At 44.5% G+C, this 23,415-nt stretch overlaps 1 protein-coding gene and 1 long non-coding RNA gene across 2 annotated transcripts in view; one reads left to right on the forward strand and one right to left on the reverse strand.

Annotated features, from left to right (window-relative positions):
- Steap3 (STEAP3 metalloreductase) overlaps positions 1 to 22,760 on the forward strand; it is a 67,298-nt gene extending 44,538 nt beyond the window's left edge. Inside the window, exon 6 of the mRNA XM_078017242.1 lies at positions 22,444 to 22,760. The gene's annotated coding sequence lies outside the window, so the exon portion shown is untranslated. The remainder of the gene's footprint in view (positions 1 to 22,443) is intronic.
- On the reverse strand, positions 267 to 18,923 carry LOC144365516 (uncharacterized). Its single transcript, XR_013424036.1, has 2 exons — positions 6,358 to 18,923; positions 267 to 5,272 (listed from the first exon to the last, which is right to left on the reverse strand). It is a non-coding gene; the product is annotated as an uncharacterized LOC144365516 (long non-coding RNA).
- Positions 22,761 to 23,415: the final 655 nt, after the last annotated feature.

The following is a 23,415-nucleotide window of genomic DNA, read 5'->3' on the forward strand; positions in this document are numbered from 1 at the left end:
GTTCATGAGCGTGTAGGACAGATATGACAGTTTTGGGTTTATACAAGCTAGAAACATGGCTAAGGCCTAAACTTATCCCAAAATTTCTGTGGAAAAGTGAAATTCCAAGACACAAGCTAAGGTAACTCATGATGAATAAGATGTGGAAACTTGCCCTACCAAATATCAAGATGCATTTTAAAGTTATACTAATTAACACAATGTGGTAGGAGCCCAGGAATAGATAGAACAGAGAACCTAAAAACAGACCTGCATGACATGGAAACTCGAGACACCATATTTTATTGATTTTTAAGACACACATTTTGCATATTTTAATTTCTCTGAAATTAGAATGCCACTTACAATTGATAGCATCTATCATCACTACTGGCCAGAGAGCAGATGCTTCATTGTTATGACCCCACAAATACTCAAACTAGACTTTGATTCCCATTGACTTACTTGGTCTTTCAGCCAACAAATGATTTAAAGAATATTAGAAAAAGAAGTATGAGTCCTGGTGGTTTTTATAGCTACCTTCTGGTAAAACTGAGAAAGTATTTTTACTACAGCCTTCAGAATAGGTATCAGCAACATGGAAGAAAATTCCAGAAAAAGATATTGCAAGCACTCTTCTAAAAAGTCCTGCATTATAAAAAAAAAAATGGACTATTAATACACAACAGCAGCTTTTGTGGTCCATCCACAAAAACTTCATGCTGATACAAAAAAATCCAGATATAAAAAAAGTACATATTGTGAATCCCATTCATATAAAATTCTTGAACAGGTAAGTTTAACCTATATATAGTAAAATGTTAAGGGAATAGAACTCAATGGGGAGAGAAATCAGAAGGGAGGACAGCTCTGGGAATAGAGATTGACTGGGAATGTGCTCAAGGGATCTTTCTGGGGTGAAGTAAATGTTCTGAATATTGATTCGACTGTGTGCTGTGGGGGGGTGTACAATTGTAGAGCATCAACAACTCATAGATTTCATATCTGTACATTTCAGTTGTATGCTTATTATGCTTCAAAAAATAAGTTTGAAGATTATGTATCAACAATGTTCTTGATGGTTCAAAGTTTCATATTCTGTGGAAAACATGGAATCAGTTACTCCAAGGAATGTCAGGGAAATGGTGGATAAGGACCTCTGAAATTCTCTCTCCATAAAAGCCAGGGGATATGAGCAAATGTGGTCAGAATCAACATTTTCTGGACTCTAGGAATTAACCAAAGGCTTACAACAATCTAGGGAATATTTATTCTTGGAAATTGATGAATCTCCGTGAGAACAGAGAGCTGTGTGGTATTTGGACTTGTCTTCCCCCCAGGCCTGACACTCCAACACTGCACTTGAAAGTCAGCAGCCCACAAACACGCTGAAACCAGCGCCCGGCAGCCACTGGAGAGTCTAGAAGAGGAGTAGAGCTCCTTGGAAGCCACCTTTCTGGAGAGCAGACAGGAACGTGATGAAGACTTCTAGACAGCAAGACTGCCTTTATTTGACCTGACTCCAAGTGCCCTCCGTGAAAAAAACGCTCTTCCCGGGCATTTGTTGATATGACTACAGGCAATTATTTAACTTTGTGGCTGCCTGACAAATTGGATAATAGTTGGATCAAAAAAAGACACAAATCAAAAAGCTTAGACGGGGCCAGGCATGGTGTCTCAGCCCTGTAATCCCAGCAACTTGGGAGGCTAAGGCAGGAAGATTCGTGAGTTCAAAGTCAGCATCCGCAATAACGAGGCGTTAAGCAACTCAGTGAGAAGCCATCTCTAAATAAAATTCAAAACAGGGCTGGGGCTATACAAATATAGGAAAGAATTGACAGACCTTGAGACACTGTATAAGAGTGAAGTAAGGGTTAAGACTGGGCTATGTGACTGGGAGACTCATTGGTTCCAGACATTTAAGCTATTCCCTGTCCAATCATTAGCTGACAACTAAGCTAACCAAGCAGAGACTTCACGTGCAACAAAGGATACAGTCTTCACTGAGTTAATTCAGATGGATCACCAAGCAAACAACAAGAAGAAATAGCAACCATAATAAACTATAGGTAAGGGGAAGAATCCTGTCTGTCTGTTTGTGCTACTATAACAAAATAACAGAGACCAGGTGGCACATACCTGTAATCCCAGCGGCTCAGGAGGCTGAGGCAAGAGGATTGCAAGTAGCAAGGCCAGCCTCAGCAAAAGTGAGGTGCTAAGCCACTCAGTGAGACACTGTCTCTAAATAAAATACCAAATAGGGTTGGGGATGTGGCTCAATGGCCAAGTGCCCCTGGGTTCATCCCATTACTTGCCCCCCACCACCAAAAAAAAAAAAAAAGAGAGAGAGAGAAAGAAAGAAAAGAAATGTATTTCTCACAGTTCTAGAGGCTGGAAATCCACGATCAAGATGCCTGCGGTGTCTGGAGAGGGCTGCTCTCTGCTTCCAAGATGGTGCCTTATTGCTGCATCCTCCAGAGGGGAAGAACACCACATCTTCACACGGCAGAAGGCAGAAGGGAATTTGGGCTGAATGCTATGTTAAGCCTCTTTCCTAAGGGTCTCAATCCCACTCACCAGGGAAGAGCCCTCCTGTCTAATCACCTCTTAAAGGCTCCACCCCTTAGTACCATCACATTGCCCATGAAGGATTAACACTGGATTTAGAAGTAGACACATTGAAACCAGAGCAAAGTTGACTTACAGAGTTGACACATTATATTATTTAAAATATGGAACCTTTGAGAAAAAAAATTATGAGACACATTAAGAAATGAGAAAGTATAACCCACATCGTGGGGGCAGGGAGGCAATGAATGGAAACAGTGTTTGAGGAAGCCCAGGCTTTGGACTTAATGGACAAGACGCTCCCCATCCCCGTTCCCGGTGCTGGAGACGGAATCCGATGCCTGCTGGGAAAGCATTCTACCATTAAGCTACATCCCCAGTGCATAGACAAAGACTTTAAATCAACTATTTCTAATAACAAAGAACTAAAAGAAAAAGTTTTGGTTATTAAAATAATTTTTGCACACAAATGTGTGCACATAGTGTAAAACAAAATGAAAGGTTAATGAAATTAAAAGATGAATGCCTTTAAATGCTCTCATGGAAAGGAAACCGTCCCTGACCCCATAAGCCTGCCACCTCCCCTTCCCAAACACAAGCTCTCTTCTCCACCAGGAGTCACCTCTAGCCTGGCCTTAGTGTCAGACGCCTCATTTCTAAGCAGTTGTGCCCTCCTTTTCTAAACACGACCGTTTCATCCTTCCTGTCCTCGATTTCCTGTCCTCCCCTGTCATCTGCTGTCCATCTCCCCTCCCCGCCCCTTGCCATTCCACAGTGTCCTGAGCAGTGTTGTTCATAATTGCTCCAGACTGGAAACAACCCAGATTCCATCAGAAGGGGCTGTGTGAATAAATGGTACTATTCAGAGGATGCCCCGTTTTGCAGCAAGGAGAATAAATGACCTGTGGCTTGAAACCTATGAGCTGAAGCAAAACTTAGAAACATGGCGTGGCACGGGGAAAAGGCAACATGAAACCATTGTTATAAATCTCAGACACCAAGCAAAAGCTGAGCAATATCTTGCATAGGGATAATAATTGTTACTTTTTGTTTGTTTGTTTGTTTTTTGGTTGATTGGTTGGTACCAGGGATTGAACTCAGGGCACTTAAACATTGAGCCACATTCCCAGCCTATTTTTTTTTTAATAATTTTTTTCTTTTGTTTTCTTCTTTCTCTTCCCCCTCCTCTTCCCCCTTCTACTTCTTCTATATTTTTTAGACAGAATTTCGCTAAGTTGCTCAGGTACTTACTAAGCTGCTTAGTGGCTGGCTTTGAACTCATGATCCTCCTGCCCCAGCCTCCCAAGTCACTGAGAATACAAGAGTGCACCACAGAGCCCAGCTTTTAAAATGATTTTTAGAACTATATTTTAAGGAAGCAAGACTAGTAAGCACAAAATTTGAGATAGATAATATACTGATGATTCTCTTTTTATAATGATCTTAGAAACAAGAAAAGACTAATATTGTTTAGGAATATGCATATGTGGTTTTTTTAAACTATATACAAGTAAGGGAATGTCAGACTCAAAATTAAAGACAGTTTTTATTATTTCTAGGGAAGCAAGGAGGATATAATAGGAGAGCCACACACAAGGTTGTTTTTCTTAAGTCACAGGCTGGGTTCACAGCACATTTTTTATTATCGTGTTTCAGAATTTACAAATGTGTTTTATATGAAGAGCTTATTGGATCTGCACACAAATCATAAAAATTAAATTCTCCTTTTCACCAGCCATTCAGTTACTCCGCTCAACAAATAGCTCTTGTGAGCCAGGCACTGTGCTGGGTTCTAGGAGCAGGTAACAAAACAGATACCACTGTTGCCCTTCCACAGGGCACAGCCCCCGGGACTTACTGCTGGAGAGGATGCTGAGCATGAGGGAGCTTTTGAAAAGTAAGAGCCAGGACAATTCATAATCAGAACCATCAGTTTCAGGAGACTTGGGAGATATCTTCTTGGTATCACTTGAAGGAGGTAATTTTAAAATTAGGATAATTAAGGCAGCCAACAGGAGATAGCAGAAACAGTAGACAAGCACTCTAAGGAATTCCCAGACACTGCCGATTCACTTCCATGAAGAAGTCTGAATTTGTCTAAGGTATTTATTTACCAAGACGGGATCTTGCTGTGTTGCTCAAACCAGCCCCAAGCTTATGGGTTCAAAGGATCCTCTGCCCTCAGCCTCCCTTGGAGCTGGAACTACAGGTGTGTGCCACTGGGCATGGCTTTCTTCGTCTTAAGCAACATGAGATCTATGCATGTATACACACATATACACACCCATACACACACACACACACACACACATACACACACACACACAAACTTCCATGTTTACAGTCTCTCTCTGTGTCTCTTCATTGATGCATTAATAGTAGTAATGGGCGGTTGCTTTAGGAAAGCAGAGTTTGTTTTTACTGTCCTTACCTCCTGGAGTACATGTGATGGAATTCCTCATCAAAGCAGGGGTTAGGATGCGGGCCTGGTGGGAGGCGCTTGGGTCACGAGGGCGGAGCATTCTCCAGGAATGGTGGGTGTGGCAGGAGTTGCGACCCCTTCTCTAGCCCAAGCCCACTTGCCCTTTCCCTTTTGGTGCTTTTAGTCGATGGGGCTCTCGGTAAAAGCTATGCATATGTATGCACCTGATCTTGAACTTTTCGGCTACCAGAATCTTGGGCTCGATAAATGTCTTTTCTTCATGATTCCCTAGTGTCAGGATTTCTGTTGCAGCAAAAGCAAATGGAGTAAGACACTTAGTAAATTAAAGAGGGAAACCCAAAGTTCTGATTTAAATTCTTGAGTATTTAAACCCCAAAGTCTGAGAATCATGGCCCAAAGTCATGCTAAGACCCACACTTTCTATTTTGAGAGAGAATACTGGAAACCCGAAGAAGCAGTGTATGTGTGTGAGTGTGTCTGCGTGTCTGTGGCTGGCATGTGTGTGTAGGCACGTACAGATTATGACCAATATGGTGACTCCTACCAGACGTCTCTACAGCAGACTCCACTGCAGGAAGGTTTATCTGAAGCTCCAAGGACCCTTTTGGAAGTGTGCTGTGGCTGAGGTCAGCTGCTCAGTCCCATCCACGTTCCTGTTAGTCTGTGTCCACAATATCTGCCATTGCCACCAGGTGCTTCCCCTTGTTTTCTTATTATTAGTGATCCCTCAATCAACTCACTTCCCCCCTTTCCTGCAGAGAGGCAGGCAGCAGGGTCAGAGGTAGAGAACACACAGCCTGGAGCTGTGCTGCCTCTGCCAGAGATTCAGTGTGGCTTCCGCCCCTTCCCAGCCCGATCTCACCCCCCAGCTACCTCAGTTTCCCCATCTAGAAAATGAGGGTGACTACAGTTCTCACTGCAGAGACTTGTTATTAGCATATGAGAATCACAATTTCTTTTTAGAAAACATTTAAAACAGACCATTCCCAGAGTAAGTGCTGTAATGTAAATGGAAACCATATACTTTGCCACAAGACTTGGAAAGAAATACAATCTTAAAATGAATTTTTAAAAATTATTTGAATCTGCCAGGCATGGTGGCGCACACCTGTAATCCTACCACCTTGGGAGGATGAAGCAGGAGGATCACAAGTTTAAGTCCAGTCTCAGCAATTTAGCCAGACCTTTAGGAACTTACCAAGACCTTGTTTCAAAATAAAATTTAAAAATAAAATAAAAATTTTTATAAAGGACTGGGGAATGTAACTCAGTGGTAAAGTACCCTGGGTTCAATCCCCAGCACCTACTCACTCCCCAAAAAAAGTTATTTTAATTTATTGAATATTAAATTCTAGCTAAGTATTTACCTGCTTGGGGATGGGGACCCCCTTGAAGACCTTTTGTCTCTTTTAAAAAAATAAAACAGAAAGTAGAAGTCTAGGCAAGTGTAAAGATTTGCCTTGCCAGCACCAAACTGTGAGATGGTCTTTTCCCTCAACAGGAAAACCTGCAAGAGAATTAGCAAGAGTAACTTTTGCATTATACCACCACCCAAATCACCCCCCAGACCCACTAGGAGTGGGTAGTACATGTTCTGGAAAATTCTAGAAAAGCCATTAAGATGTAAAAAGTTGCTGAAGTGAGAGGTGTCCTAGAGTAGCCCATATAAATGAAAAATGAAAGCAGCCATCCTGTGTCGATCTATTTATCACAAACATCCCGAGCTGAGAGTGAAGTATCTTGCACTGGGAGGTTGAATCTGTTTTCACTTTGAATTTGAAGCTGTGTTGTCCTAGGCACCGCCAGGGTGGGACTGTCACTCACCAAGCCTCCTTTCTGTCCTTGATCTGGGGTGACTCAGCGCTTCCGGGAGGTGATTCCAGGTGACAGCCTACAGCCAACTTGCCTTCTCTTTCACAGACAGAAGAGAAGGCTCTTCATTTCCATGCATTTATTCTTTAGCCACCTGAGACAATGGCTAGAGGGGTGGGAGGCAGATTTGGGATCTTGGCCCCTCCAAGCCTCCTGTCTGGCATGTTCCAGGTTACAAGCACCTGTAACGCGTCAGTCTTGGTGCGCCCTGACGGACAGGGTGAGGACCCTGGTGCATCTTCCCTCCTTAAGAGGATTAAGGGGGATGTTTCGAAAGCAGAGCTCCATCCCTGGAGGGCAGGTGCCACAGAGCCATCAACACACAGTTCTGCATAATCAGTTCAACACCAGAACAACAAAAAATGGGATGGGAAGATTAAAAAATAATCCAAATTTCATAGCACTGAGGGGTATGATGAAATGGGGAATCCGTGGGAGCATTAAACCCAGAATCACAAAGCACCCTCATTTCACTCTCATAAAACCTCAAAGCTGAGATTGGAAACAACACGCGTGCCCTTGAGAGACTCCTTCTCAGTCCCTCCTGAAACAAAGAAGGTCCACTCCTGAGGTTCTCTCTGAGGATGAACACAGGAAAAGCCCCGAAAATCCAGTTACCTTGAAAGGGTGTCACAAAAAATCAGCTTGACCGTTTTCAGTTAGGCAGGGTCCTACTTAGTCCCCTTCCCCAGGAAGTTTCTCCACTTCCCTTTGTGAGATACTCAGGTACCTGAAAGGCACCACCTCCTTTGAAGTTTTGTCTGGGTGCCAGAGGGGACTCCAGGGAGCTGCTTGAGAGCCAGGGCACACAGAGTGCTCAGCCTGCTGGCCTCCTCTTGCCCTCCTGCTCTGTGGTTTATATAATGTGCTTGGCCCAGGAAGCATGGAGCCCGCCCCCCAGCGCTGCAACCTCCCCACGCTCCTGGGCATTCAGCCCAGGGTCTGCCTTGGTTCCAACTTTCTCCTCCCTCCATCATCCTTCTTGAACTCTTTTCTCCTGCTCCTATGGCTCCCTCATCTTCTTCCCAAATCCATTTCTATTTTATGAAGTCTAAATAACTAGACTTCTACATTCTTCCACAACCAAATCCAAAAACCAGAAATAGGGCTTTGGCAACACGTCTGAAGTCTGGCTACTGGATCTGCCCAGAAAGTCCACGTCCGAGCTGGCCCCCAGTGAGTGCATGATGAAGTGAGCACTGCTGGGATCTTCCGTGTTGGCTTCCTGGCAGAATCTGGATTTCATCCTGCTCATTTGTGAGAGGAAAGCAGTTTCCTCTCACAAAAGCACGTCCTTTTTTCCCCCCTCCAAACACTGAGGTTCCAGAAGCTTCCATGATTAGCCCGCACCAACAGCTGCACGTCCTCAGTCTTCACAGCCAGGAGAGTGTATCTCGTTAACCACGAAGGGTGCAATCCTGCCATGACAAGAGCTCCCGTCCCTGGCTGGGACACGCGGTGGACAGGAATAGTGCCAAGTGCTTGACAGACATCCCAGCATTCAATCCCGACGCCCCAGGAAGTAGGAACTGGTAGCTTAATTTCACCAATGATGAAAACGGGGCTCCGACTCAATTACCCACAGTCATACAGCTCGTTAAGGGCAGAAAACATTTCCACAGCAGGTCTCTGGCGACCCAGGGCCTCTGCCCTTAATTACGGCACCATCGTGTCATTGTGCACAGAGGATCCCCAAGAGGCCCTGATGGATCACTGGGCTGGGGTAATTTTGATTTAGGTATATATAGCCAAATTACCTCCACCCCTAAAATATTGTTCCAGGTTTCCTCACACTGTTGCTGAATAGAAATACTGATATAAATCAGTCTGTGTTTATTTTGTATTCTCTCTCTCTCTCCCCCCCCCCGTCTCTTTTCCTCTCTTTTGCCACCTATTAGCCACAATATTTTTCATGTTTAAAACAGAAATATACATGCATGGGTAAAAACACTTTTAAAACAAATATATCACAGATATTTGCCAACTGGCTGACAATTTTCTAAAGGATTTAACCCATAATTTCATGTGAATGGATTTAGATTTGAATATAGATGGCATATTGCGGAAAACCTAAAATTTGAACTCATACTCTGTGGCATGGGGCTATGGAAGGGACCTTCGGCAGATTAACCTGAGTTTTTTTTTTTTTTTTTTTAACCTGCTAGGAGGGGACATAGTATCTATGGAGATCAGACAAGGACATAGACAAAAAGCCCATCACAGTTCCTCACTGAGCATCATTACTCTTCTCAGGTCCTTTTTGGGTTTCCTTAAGTAGGGAATACATACTTATTTATATGCTCTTACTAAATTCTTAAAAATTGAAAATGTGGTTCTATCCAAATTATACAAATATATATAAGATAAAATTATCTACCGTGCATAAAATCCTTTGAAAAGAATGACACAATAACTATCAACTGACATTTTATTTAACATGATATAGTGCTGTGGCCTCAGTATAAAGTGACCTTAACTGCTTCCAATTCCTTCCTTATTTTTACTGCAACAAATCATATGGTGAAGGAAGACCTTCATCAGGGTCACACAACTCAGAAGAGCTTCTTGGAGATGTGTTCGGGCATCTCTGGGGATGGTGGAGGAAATCCTCGTTAATTGACTTTAATGAGGCTCCTCCCCCCACAGGATCTGTCCTGTCTCCCTTTTGACATGTCAGATCCTCCGTAGCTGCGACATTTCCTCTGTCTTTTGTATCCTTCCCCCAACACCCAGCCAACCCCAATCAAATAAACTATAAACAGGTAGCTCATACCCGATACTATATCAGGGCACACAGAGAATAAAAGAGCAGCAATTGCAGTTCTACCTGGAGGGACAGATAATCCTGTCAAGCACTCTGGGCAGAGGCTGAGCCTGGATATGATTGCTGGTATCTGAATTTTTCAATATAAGTTCTGCAAAGCCCAGAAATTTTTAGAAGACTACATAATGCAACAGGAAGAGCCAATCCACTCATTCATCCACAAATAAATAGAGCTGTACAGTTATTAATTTCCTGTATGTGTCAGCGAGTGGAAAGACAGCAGCAAACAAGGCTTGATCCCCTGACTCAGGGAAAGCCCCATGGGAAGAGAGGAAAGCAAGGTCACAACCTGTTACAAGTGCGATGGCAGATGGCCCAGAGCATGAGGAGGACCCAAAAGGGAGCAGAATCCAGGCTACAGGCCATGAGCTAGAGGGAAGGATGGGGCAGGAAAGGACTTAGGGGCAAAATGATTCTTGATAGTGTCTCCCAAGATAAACTTGAATCTGAAGGGACATGGACAGAAGGATAAGTCCAAGGGATGTGATGGCCCTGTGTGTCCAGAGGGGACAGTAGAGAACTATGAGAGGCAGGAGAGGAGTGCTAAATCATACAGCAGGAGAAAAAGTCAGTGTGGTGCTTGACAGTAGTCCCAGCTCTAGGGGAGGATGAGGCGGGAGGATGAGGCAGGAGGATGGTGAGACCCGTGTCTGTCTGTCTGTCTGTCTCTGTCTCTCTCTCTCTCTCTCTCTCTCTCTCTCTCTCTCTCTCACACACACACACACACACACACACACACACACACACACACACACACAGAGGCAGAAGAAAGGGGGGAAAATCTGACTACAGATTAAGTCAAGCATGTCCCCAAGCCCTGTGTGCACTTGATCCAGAAGGAAGCAGTGATGGTCAGACAGTTTTCAACAGAGCTGGACAGTTGGAGTTGCATTTTTAAAAGATGGCTGGCGCTGGCAGCAAGCATGAAGGATGGACTGGCCAGAGTCTGCAGGGAAGGAAACCAGACAGGAGCCTGTCTCCGTGGTCAAGATGAGGAATGAGAGGCCCCAACCAGGACAGGGGAGGAAGAAAGAGAAGGGGAGGGCGCTCTCGGGAGACAGACGTTAATCCCAGCAGGCAGGCAGCAGCGGGTAGTGAAAGGCGAAGGACAGGGCAGTGGTTCTGGTACCCTTGAGGTCCCTCCCGATAGCTGGTCATGAACAAGGCTCAGTCGCTGGGTAACCTTGTGCAGGTCCTCACCTTGCAGTGCCGGCTCTGCATCTGTGGGATGGAAACGGGGTCCAACAGAGCCCACCTCACAGGGTGGTGTGAGCACCAGTGAGCATGCGCTGACAGCTCTCCCTGTCCGCAGGCTGTGCTGGATTCCACCAACCACAGATAGAAAACAATTTCTTTTTAAAATTGTGTCTATAAAATAGATACAGACTTTTCCCCTTGCCATTAGTCCCTAAAATGATACAGTATAACAATTATTTGCATGGTATTTACATTGTATCAGCTAGAGATGAATTAGAGTATGGGGGAGGGTGTGCGTAGGTTATATGCAGATACTACATCATCTTGTAAAGGGACTTGAGCAGTAACAGATTTTGGCATTTGTGTGGGGGGCAGGCGGGGGTGATCCTGTTACCAATTCCCCTGGACACCAAGGGACAACTGTATGCACAAGGGCTTTGGCAAGGCTGGGCCTAGGAAGCACTCCATAAATGCTGCATGTTTTACCTCGTCTCTCTTCCAATAGCTTAGCCTGTTAGGGCTTGCTGAACTTCACTGTGGGGCAGATATTAGGAATTTTAAAATACATCTTTTGTCAGTTTCAGAAGGCCTGTCCAAGGAAGTCCCCCAGAAGGGAAGAGAACCTCAACTCAGCCCAGCAGGTTCTTATGCCACAAAAAGGAATTTCAGGACCCATCGGAAGAGGCACTAAAGTTTATTTAGGAAGGCAAAGCTATTTATTCAGAAAAGCAACGGGGCAGGATATGCACTCAAAGGGAGGAGTGCAGGCCCTGCAGAGTGACAGGCACTCTTGGGGTCACAGACTCTTCTTTGTAAAGGCAGCTTTGAAGACAGTGAACCTGGGAGGCACATGGGGTGACCTCAGACTGCTGAGCTCAACTCTCCTGCCTGCGGAGCACAGGGCAGCCATAGAGGTCTGTTCTTTCAGGATCTCTAGGTTGACTTCATCCAGGCAACAGACAATGTTTGGAATACACCCATATCATAAGTCTCTAATGATACTTTCCCTTGGCCTTATTAAGAAAATATGTTGCATAAACTAGCAATGTGTGCAGGCATCAATCATCTGGACTCATAGTAAGATTCAAGGGCTTTTTATAACTTGGGGAATAAAGGTGGGCTGTTCCTGGAGCTTTCTAGATTTAAAGGTACAGCTTCTTTCCTCTTCCCTTTAGTCTCCTTTCTAATTATCTTTATTTCTCTGTCCTACCTCAGGTCTACAGGAACCTGGTAAGTGGGACATCTAGGTCCTCAATGGGTTGATAGTTCTGGTTCTGTCTTATGACCAAAGATCCACTCACCCCAGGGGGGACCTGTACTCACATTGCCCAGACCACCACACAGTGCAGATGATGATTTGAAGGGAAGGCTAATAATGTGGGTTTTTTTTTTTAATAAGAGGTTAGGCATACATTTGAGTTCAATCTTCCCCCACCCCACCCCCAGAAATTGAACCCAGAGGTGCTCCACCACTGAGCTATGCCCCAGACTTTGATACAATTTGTGAAGAATGAAAGTGATTGGAAGAGTCCGAATTGATGGAGCGGAGAGAGCTCCCCCTACAGGGCTGACAGAAAGCCACTCCTGCCTGAAGGCAGCCTCCTGCCCTCAGAATCCCAGGAGCTTCAGGCCTTGCCTGGGTTAGAGCCTGGGTATTCTCTGGAATCCAGGATTGAAGCATATTAGAGAAAAGGGGTAAATCTTATGCCAATTCCCTGACCCTGCTCTCAGAGGGTAAATAGATAAATAGGATTGTTCTCAGGAGAAACTGATTAATTGCTGAAAAAAATCTCCAGAAATGAACATTAAAAGTTTATAAGTTGATCATATATTAGTCAGAGTAGTCTTAGCTTTGCTGTGATCACAGATTAATTTTCAAATCTCAATGGCTTAATCATCAGATGCATTCCGTGAAAGCAGAGGTCTCCTCTCTTCAGCAGCTGTCTTGTCCATGCGGGGCCTCAGGAATTCAGGCTGCTCCATCTCCTGGCTCTGTCATTTTGTCACTTCCACGACAGACAGAAGACAGAACTGTGCTCATTGGCTTGTAATTGTTGCACTGGGTAGAGCCCAGTCATGTGCCGCCCAGCCATGGTCTGCCCACCAGCAGGGAGGTGGGGAAAGGGGGGGAGCCAGGGGAGCATGTGGACATGCTGATGGTTACCATCCCTGGTGAAAGTGTCCTGGCCCCAAGTGCCCTGCAGCACACCTGCCCTGCAGCAGCCCACCCCTGACTCCCTAGTGCGTACACAGACCAAGTTCAAGCAACATTTGAGAAAAACCCTCCAGTACAACAAAAGACGTGACCAAAAAAGATGGAAAGGAGAACCAGAAGAACAAAGGTAATGCAGGAAGCAGATGAAAAAAAAAAACAAATAATATAATCAGCAGGTCCTAAGGAGCATTTATTAATTTAAGCTTAAATATAAAGAGACAGACATTTGAGAATTACCTCTACCACATAATAAAAAAGCCAAAGCAAGCAACTGGGAAAAGGAACCCAGAGGAAACAGAGAAAACACAAGGAGCAGAATAAGATGTTTTAATAAAACAACATCCTTAGTAAAGAGATTATAGCCAGGTGCAGTGGTACATGCTTATAATCTCAGCAGCTGGGGAGGCTGAGGCAAGAGGATTTGGAGTTCAAAGCCAGTCCCAGCAACTTAAAAAGGCCCTTAACAACTCATTGAGATTCTGTCTCTAAAACAAAATAAAAATGTATAAAAAGAAGAAAGAAAGAAATTACACCTATAAAATAAGCAAATGATTTTTTTTTTTTTTTTTTTAGTGGTACTAGGGATTGAACTCGGGGACATTCTACTACTGAACTACATCCGCAGTCCTTTTTAGTTTTTATTTGGAGATAGGCTCTCATTAAGTTGCCCAGGCTGGCCTTGGAACTTGCAATCCTTCTGCCTTAGCCTCCTGAGTCACTGGGATTACAAGTGTATGCTACTGTACCCAGCAAAACACATGATACTTTAAAAATTTGAGAACTAGAAATAAATTGAAAACATAAAAGCAGAAATATTTACCAATCAATGGAAAAATAGGAAAATAAAATTCAGTAAATTTCCTAGACAAAAAGGAAAACCAGAAGACAAAATTAAAAGTTCTACAAGAACAATCCAGGAAGTCCAACCTCTGGCTAACAGGAATGCCAGAAACAAAGTAAACAGAGGAGAAAAAAAATCATCAAAGAACCTCTACAAGAAAATTTCCTCAAACTGAAAGCCCTATTTCCAGAGTGAAAGGGATCACTAAATACTAAGTTCAAAGCCTGAAAACACCCCCTCACTAAAGTATACTTCAGCACCAGGAAAAAGAGAATATCCTAAAAGTTCTTAGGGAGAAAAAAATTGTTTATATACAAGGAAATGAAACTAGAATAGCCGTGGCCACCTCAGCTGCTTCCTGTAAGCAATGGGCCAGGCCTTCTACCTCAAATTCAACACTCACCAAAAGTATCCAAGAGGAACACACATTTCAAACATGTAGCTTCCATGTGTTCATTATTAGGAAACAACTAGAAACTATATCACAGTGAGTCAGTGAAACAAGACAGCCAAAAATGCAGGACTCGAAACCAGAAGCCAAACAAGGAAGAAAAGCCCCAAGAGCAACACAAAGTCCCAGGGCAGCCTGGTCTTCCAGCAGACCAAAGGACCAACCCATCCAAATGGGAACACACAGATGTTTCAGAAAAGGGGGTAGGTGGTGTCTGACAGGCTTCAACAGCTGGGGATGGGGGTGGGGAAAGTAACAAAAGTCTTATGACCAGTCTCCTGGGACAAGCTTGTGTAAGTATATCCACAACTATGCAAGTGAGGGGGAAAGCTTATTTTTTAAATGTCCAAGAAAAGGCACAACCATAACCTGTAAACACTGACTGTTAACTGAAAACCTTCACAATGTAGGGTGAGAGCAGGGGACAGGCCTGTGAAAAGAGTGTGGGCTAAATCTTCACCCACCATAACAGGAAGTCAATAGGTTCCTCCTGGAATGGACAAGTCAAACAATGGGAAAGTATCAGGTAAAATATGGAGAAAGCAGAAGAAACTGCTAAGAGAAGTATAAAATAGTTGCTTTGGAACCCTGAGACCAGGGAAAGGAGTTAAGTTAGTATTATTATTTGTGTAGTGCTAGGGAAGGAACCCAGGCCCTGGCACATGCTAGACAAGCACTCTACAGCTGAGCTATATACCCAGGCCCAGGAAAACCATTATATGAGACTTTCAGTCCTATTAGATTTTTAACTGGGTAAAAATGAAAAAGGTATATATTTTTTAATTCTTAAAAAAGGGAGATAGATCCTTTTGATAATTTGGAAGTAGAAGTTTGTACTACTCACCATTTTTATTAAATTATTCTTTTTGTTCAAAAGTGAATCCATGTGTATGTGTTACATTGCCCTCCCTCAACTACTAGGTTAGGCCAACTGGTACCTTGTATGTGAATTTGCAATTATAAACACATGTATGAAAGAAAATTCGCATTTTTTAAAAAAAATCTGATTCCAAATTCCCATCTAATTTGTAATTCAATATGGGACATAATTGGCCTTCCCTATCCACCTGCACCTCCCCCTTATGCAAAGATCCTGGGGCAAAATACTCCAGGGGACTCAAGTGTTCAGTTCAGTTTCCCAGAGATGCCTGTCATCTCAATCCATAGGCTGCTCCCATGCTGAGCAGAGGCCTGGAGTCTTGGTCTGAGTGGGAGCAGCATAGGGGCAAATATTAAACCCCTCTGATGTTGGTCCACTTCCCCAGAATGCAGACACCCACCAATGGTGGACCCCACAGGCCTCCATCCCCTCCCAGCCTAAGGGAACTACACCAGCTCCCATCCCTCCTGTCCCTCCCCTCTACCTCAAGTCACTCAACAAAATCTCCCTGACTGGCTAAGACTTTCAGGCAAGACTGAATTTGCCTTCAAGCTGCTTTAGCTTTCAACCCTACAAGCACCCCTGGGCTAGGACACCAAAGAGCCTAACTTCTTGCAAAGACAGGAAGAGAGAAGGCAGAAAACCACATGCAAACTGTTGTCTCATAAGCTACTCTGCCCCCATGAACTGGGAACCCAGAAGAAGATCAGTACCAGGAACTTGCCCAGCAGGTCCCAATACATTCCTGCCAAACACTGGGAACTTGAGACTGTAGAATGTGTACTAGGTAAGTGGAGTCCTCTTCAACCCAGGATGGTAAGAATTTGGAAGACAGGGACCTGAGAGGAGTTTGCATACTGTGTTCTGCACCTACCACAAATAAGCCTTCTGTGATTCTCCTTTTTAGCTTCTATGTTTTGTTTTACACTTAACCTTGTTTTCCCCCCAGCATCTTAATCTAGAAGCATCTGTAGCTGTGGAGTATGCATTAAAGAGCTTCATGGCATTGCCAGGACTGGGACTGAAGCTACATACCAAAGGACCCTCCAAAACTGTAATGAGGCCCTGCCATCTCAGACTTATTCTCGGGTTCTGCTCCTAGCCTCAACTCAATCCTCTGCCTATAATAGTTCTATATCATGCCCAGAGTCAAGCAGAACCAGGCAGAAAACCTAGGGAGGCACTATTTTGCACTCTGACAGATTAGTTTTTACTGTGTTCATGACCTAAAATGAAATATGCTTGATTTTTACATCAAGAAACAGACACAAAGTCTTATGAACTTATGTACTATGCAAAGAGTTAATGGCATTGCCTGATCTCACATGAAAGTGTCCAGTCTTCAGGAGAAAGAGGAACATCTCCTTCTATAGAGTAAGTCCTATGTCCCTGCAGTGGGAGTCACTCTGCTCCCAAAGCTCTGGCCACTGCTTGAAGGCTTACTTTGCTTGTACAAAAAGACAGCTCCCAAGCCCCTCTGCCACTGTGCAGAATACATTCTGCAATTGGTTTGGGACTGAATTTATTTAAGCATCTCACCCCGGCCAAACAAAGCAAGCTGCATATAATGTAGTGTATTTGGAAGCATTTAGCAAAAGATCTATTAAAATTTGCTCAATGCCTTTCAATCCTCAGCTTTAAAAAATAATCCTCAACAAATAAGCAGGGGCATTGTCTGAAGTGTTAACACGTTATTGGTATTCTACAAATAAGTAAGATGATAGAGGTACAATGACTACAGTAAGGTATTGGATTTGAAGTAATTAGTAAATAAGATTTTAGGCAGTAGAAATCTGCGATGGCTTTAGAGCACTAGTACAACATGTCACACCATTTATAAGCTGAAGGCTTTGACTTTTAGCTTAAGGACTGACTTGCAGGCGGACAAACCTACCCTACCATGCACTGTCATGAACAAATGACTCACCATCTCTGCCACCCTGTCCTCCAGGCCTCGGCAGACTCTGCTGCCACCTGGTGGTTGAAGTTGGAACAAAAGGGTGAGTCCAGAGCAGATTTCACTCCACCTGACCTCATTGCCTAGACTCTATTCTACAAAGAATATTGGCTAAAACACCAGGAAAAGTTGTCATATTGGAGGAACAGCCAATTTATACTATCTGTAGGTTAAAGGCTAAGCATTTGTTGGCTGGTACTTGGGCAGGTATCTGGAAAATTCAGGCTGCCAAACCAGTCTTTGCAAGACTTTTTTTTCCCAAAGAGTCTATCTGGACTCCTCTGCACCCATTCATTCTTCCACTACACTCCATAGTGGTTGAAGCAATATATGCCCCAAAATAAAGGGGTAGCGGGGCACGGTGGTGCATGCATGCGATCTTAATGACTAGGGAGGCTGAGGCAGGAGTTCAAAGTCAGCCTCAGAAATTTCGTGAGGTCCTAAAGCAATTCAGTGAGAACCTGTCTCCAAATAAAATATTTAAAAGGTCTGGAAATATGGCTCTGTGGTTAAGCACCACTGGGTTCAAACCCTGGCACCAAAATAAATAAATAAAGAGGTGACCTTATTCTTACAAAAAGGACATTTAATTTTTCTGCTGTTATTAATGAGCCCACTAACAACTGGCAAACATTCCTAGCAGAAGAAGGGACATGTAAGAGAATCACTTGACAGGTAGCATGCTCCTGGTTATCCTCATCCAATAACAAGCCACCTCGTCAAAAGAAGGGGGAAGGGAAGGATTCTTGGAAAACAAAATAAGTCCTTCCCTGGGTCCCAAGAACATTGCTGGGCTATGTGGCAAAGCTGACAGGTAGAAGAGAAAGAACTGTCAGGCAGCAGAATGCACCTGCCTGGTAGCAGAAGGCCTGTCTCCACTACAAATGTTCAATGTGAGCTATAGCTCAGCATCTAAATTTTCTGTGTGATGGGATTAATATTCTTTCTAAGCAACCTATCATTGTAGGAAGATCACAAGTTCAAAGCCAGTCTCAGCAACTTAGCAAGACCATGCCTCAAAATAAAAAATAAGGAGGACATGAGGATGTAGTTCAGTGGTAGAGCACGCCTGGGTTCAATCCCAAGTACCAAAATAAAAATTTAAAAGGCTTCTCATTATGATAGAAACTGTCCCCAAAATAGAGTACACACATGTTAGGCACCATGCTAAGTCATTTTGCTGTAGCCTCAGAGCAACTCTGTGAGGTCACTGTTATCCCCATTTAATGGAGCAAGAAACCAAGTCCTGGAGAGGCTGGGCTGCCTGCCCAAGGTCAGACCTCTAAGCTAGCGACAGTGTGTGCAGGCTTCCAACCAGGGCTGTCTGATTCAGAGCCAGGGTTCTTTCCTCCTCATCACGCCTGCCTAAAGCAAACACACTAAGATAAATAATTCCAACCCATGCAAAAGCACACCATTTGCCTTTTCCAATTTGTATAATTTTAAATGTCACCGCAAGTTCACTTCTAGGTCACTTTTAAAACAAGCAACTTTGCTTTAAGGCAAGTGGGGAAAAAAAATTCTGCTGTAATTTGTACGGTTGTAGAATCCACTGTTCAGTTTTCTACTCAGCTTTCCAGGGACAGTTCAAACGGAAACAAATGACAATGTAGGACACTTATCTTGTGAATAACCGCCATGGCGGGGATTTTTAGATTTTTTTTTTTTTTTTTTTACTAGCTGGTTAAAAAAAAAAAAAAAAGTCTTCACAAAGCCAGGATTGCCTCTGGGCATACACAGGAACTCAGCAGCAGAGAAGCAGTCAGACACGTGAAAGTGCAGGTGCCAGAGTACAACTGGATTCAGAACAATACAAACTAGCTTTTAACATGATTTTAAATCTTATTTCCTTAACTCTGAAACACAGGGCTGCTAACCCATTTATTCCAGAGCCCAGTCTACATCAGTTTGCAAATCCAATGATTATAAATTTATCCAATGTACACAGATCTACTGCATATACTGGGCTATTCAATGAGCTTCAAGAATCTGTAAAGTTTTGCTTTAAAATTCAAATACAGCTGGTTACTGTGGTGCATGCCTGTAATCCCATGACTCAAGAGGCTGAGGCAGGAGGGTTATAAGTTCCAGACCAGCCTGGGGGAATTTAGTGAGACCCTGTTTCAAAATAAAAATTAAAAGGGCTGGAGATGTAGCTCAGTGGTAGAGTGTCCCTAGGTTCAACCCCCAGTAACCCCCCCCACACACACACACACAAATTAAATTCAATTTCAAAATACAAAATAGGTCAGTATTCATCTAAGAGATATGCTGGTCTATTAAGGACCAGCCACTGTTCTATTCACTGGGAATGTTGTAATAGCAGAAGTCACAGCAGAAAAAGATTTTTTTTTAATACTGGGAATTGAACCCAGGGGTACTTAACCACTGAACCATATTTCCAGCTCTTTTTAAAAATATTTTATTTAGAGGCAGGGTCTTGCTAAGTTACTTACGGCCTCAATAAATTGCTGAGGTTGGCTTTGAAGTCACAATCCTTCTGTCTCAGTCCCCGGATCCACTGGGATTATAGGCGTGCACCACTGCACCCAGCGAGAAAGACATTTTTAAAGAGTAACACAGAGTTAAAAGATCAGGAAATCCTGCAGGATGTGGGTGTAAGCTATTTTATATAAGGTGAGCAGGGAAGGCCTTTTTGATGGCATTTGAGCAGAGAGACACCTGACAGAAATGAGATGACAACTCATGTACATAGACAGGGAAAAGGCCTCACAAGCAGAAAGAAGAGCAAGTGCAAAGACCCCAAGGCGTGAGTGTTTAGTGTATACTGGGAGAAGACGAAGGCCACGGTGCCCACTGTAGGGCAAGGGGAGATGCTATGAGATGAGGTCAGAGAGGTGATAAGGGCCAGTCACCTAGGACCTTGTAAGCCTCAGCAAGAAACTGGCCTTGACTCTGGGTGAGAGTTTTGAGTGGAGGCAGGATGGGATCTGACTTATGTTCTGGAAGAAACACTCTGAGGGATGGAGGAGAACTGTAGTGGCGGGGGTGGAATGAAGAAGCCCAGTTAGAAAGCAAGCTTGACCATAACCCAGAGTGGGATGGTGGAGCCTCAGGCCAGGTGGTAATAGTGTCAAGGCTGGACACTGGGTAGACTCTGACAGTGGAGCCAATAGGTCTGGCTCACGGACTGGATGCGGCTCTAAGGTTTGGGGCCTGAACAGATGGAGGACTGCAGGTCATTTCCCTTCATAGGGAAGACTGAGGAAGGACCAGAGGCGGGCGTGGATGTTCAGCAGCTCAGTATTAGTGGATACTTAACAGCCACCTTCACAGAGACTTAGCGTAGCCAGATGGACACAGGGGAGAGATCTGGGCTCTGGTATGAAACAGGAGTCCACAGCATCTGTTTGTTATTCAAGGATGGAAGACTACATGAGGCTATCTAAGGGGTAGATTCCATTACAGGAGTCGGAGGATTTTGGGGTGGTCCAGTGTTTAAAAGTTAGAGATGAGGAAGAACCAGCAGGGGAAGTGAGGACTGGCCGGTGAAGCTAAGTGAAGAAAGTCTTTGCAAGAGGAAGGGTATCTTGGGTTTCTGCTGCTGTAACAGAATACCCAAGACTGGGTAATTTATAAAGAATAGAGGCTTATTTGGCTCATAGTTCCAAGGATAGCTAGTCCAAGAACATGGCCCCAGAATCTGCTTGGCATCTGGTGAGGGGCATTTTGCTGCATCATAACATGGCAGAAGGTAGCACACAGCAAGACAGAGCAAGCATGCTAGCCTAGGTCTCTCTTCCTCTTAGAAAGCCACTAATGCCATCATGGGGACACACCCTCATGATCCCACTTAACCCTAGTTACTTCCCAAGACCCCACCTCCAAAAAACATCAACATAATGGCTTTGGAGATTAAGTTTCTAACACATAAACTTTTGGGAGACACATTCAAGCCATAGCAAAGAGTATCCACTGATTCAATCAAAAGCTGCTCAGGGGTGAAATACTTGAAGCATGTTCCTGTGACAACATGGGTGACTTTGGCAAGAGCCGTTTCAGTAGAGGGCCGGGGACAAAAGCCCAAATGGGGAGTTCAAAAGATCACAAGGAGAAAATGGAACTAGGAATGTGAGGATAACTCTGCTAGGGACCTTTGCTGGGGGGTTAGGACAGAAGATGCTGCCTTGCATGTGCATGCTGGGGGAGGGTGGGGGAGGGGAAGCCCTCGATGCAGGAGAGCTGGAGTGGTGCTCATGTGTATCCAAGAGATGGTGGCCTCTGTGCACACATCAAGGCTAGATTTATAAACAGGCACAACCGATTCACCCAGTGGCTCAGGAAGGCAGACGGGGCACATGGGTGCCACCGCAAGAGGGGACACAGTGGTGGAGTAGGAACGTGACATCTCCTGATAGCCTATACATACCCAGTGAAATAGGATGCAAGGATAATAGGTCAGAGTGAGAAGCAGAGGCTGATAGACGAAGGCCCAGGAGAACCCAGGACAGGGAGACAGAACCAAGGAAAGACAGCACCACTGGGTGGCATCAGGAACCCCCTGGGGCTTAGTGGTTGCAACTGGAAGCACCACTTCAGCATCTTGGCCAGCTGATGTGTCCTTCTCCAGCCACGTACAACTCCTCCAGGGCAGGCGTGAGGAAGATGGAGAGCAGCAGAGGTGATCCTGGGGCAAGGGGAGGTCAGGAAGTGAGGTTCTACACAAAGGAATGACAAAGGACCAGAGACTTAGTTAGGTTAGGGGGAAGGAGAGTGAGAGGACAACCGGATGTGAGGAACCGCTGGAGGAGGGGCCAAAAGTGGAGGAAGGGGGAGATGGAGGCAGCAGAAGGAGAAGAGGCCTGATGCTGCATGCTGTGGATGAGGGTGTGGTCAAGGGAGGTGACCTAGGGAGCAGATGGCCAAGACAGAGGAGACAAGATGTCACAGTTGTCAGTGACCCAAGAGGTCCCAAGACACAATAAGGCCTGTCTATGTCCACCCTGAATTATAGCAGGAGTCTTGTCGAAGAGAGTGACAGAACCATCATCAAGTCCTAGGGAGGTGCCAGAAGAGTCTACAACAGTGTGGCGGGTGGGTGGAACGAGGTGTGTGGCATGATGATAGCCTAAGACTCAAAGCCAAGGCTTAGAACAGGAGGAAGGGGCAAGATCAGGATATCAAGTGAGGGGGTGATTTCTGCCAAACAGAATTCAAACTAGCAGAATTGAGGATGACTGTCCCTGTCTTCCCAGCTCTGCCACGTCAAGAAACGAGGGGAATAAGCCCACTGGAGATGCTGGAAGTGCACAGTCCTCATCCCTGAGGAGAGTTCTTCTCAGCTCCACGAAAGAATCACAGCCTTCGCCAGGCATGGTGGCTCACACCTGTAATCCCAGTGACTTGGGAGATGGAGGCAGGAGGATTGCAAGTTTGAGGCCAGTCTGAGCAAAATTGAGACCTTGTTTCAAAATTCAAAAAATAAATCAATAAAAGAGCCGAGGATGTAGCTCAGTGGTTGAACACTCCTGGGTTCAATCTCCACTACTAAAAATTAAAATAAAATAAATCAGAGCCTTTAGAGTACTCTGGTCACTGCTGTGATTGCCAGGATTTGAATGATCACAGAATATCATCACCAGCGGTGGCGTTTTCCCTGTGTATTGAACTGAGTAGGAGGAAAGCCAAAATCAAAAGTGTGAGTCTCTCAGGTGGCATTCCCCAAACAGTCTGCCTCTACTTATTTCAAAGGAGTCACACGACATCCTTGGGGACCCGAGATGGGTTTCTCTTAACTTAAATCTTGCAGCCTATGAATGACTGTTCATTTACTGAATCCTCACAGGGAGTGCCACCAGAGCGGGATAGAGAAGGGTGGCTGCCCTTTAAAAAAAATACCGTTAACAGCAGCATGACACACCTCCTGAATGTTTCTTTTAAGTCATTACACGTTATATGATCCTCTCACTGAGTAATGATCAAAAAATGAGTCTCCAAAGGCCATTATCTAAACTCTCATGTCTGTATTCTAACCCAAAATGCACATTTGGGGATGGGAGGGATGGATCTCAGGTCTGCTTCATTGAATAAATGTGTCTCCCTTGATGGAAAGAAATGACAAGGCTGTGCCTTCCTCCTCCACACCCATGCCACTGGAAACACTGGAAGCGCACAGTGGGTTTAATGCTGTGGGGTCACTTTGAGACATGGGAACTTTCCAGAATGCT

The sequence above is a fragment of the Ictidomys tridecemlineatus genome, chromosome 7 (genome assembly GCF_052094955.1).
Source record: "Ictidomys tridecemlineatus isolate mIctTri1 chromosome 7, mIctTri1.hap1, whole genome shotgun sequence".
Classification (NCBI taxonomy): domain Eukaryota; kingdom Metazoa; phylum Chordata; class Mammalia; order Rodentia; family Sciuridae; genus Ictidomys; species Ictidomys tridecemlineatus.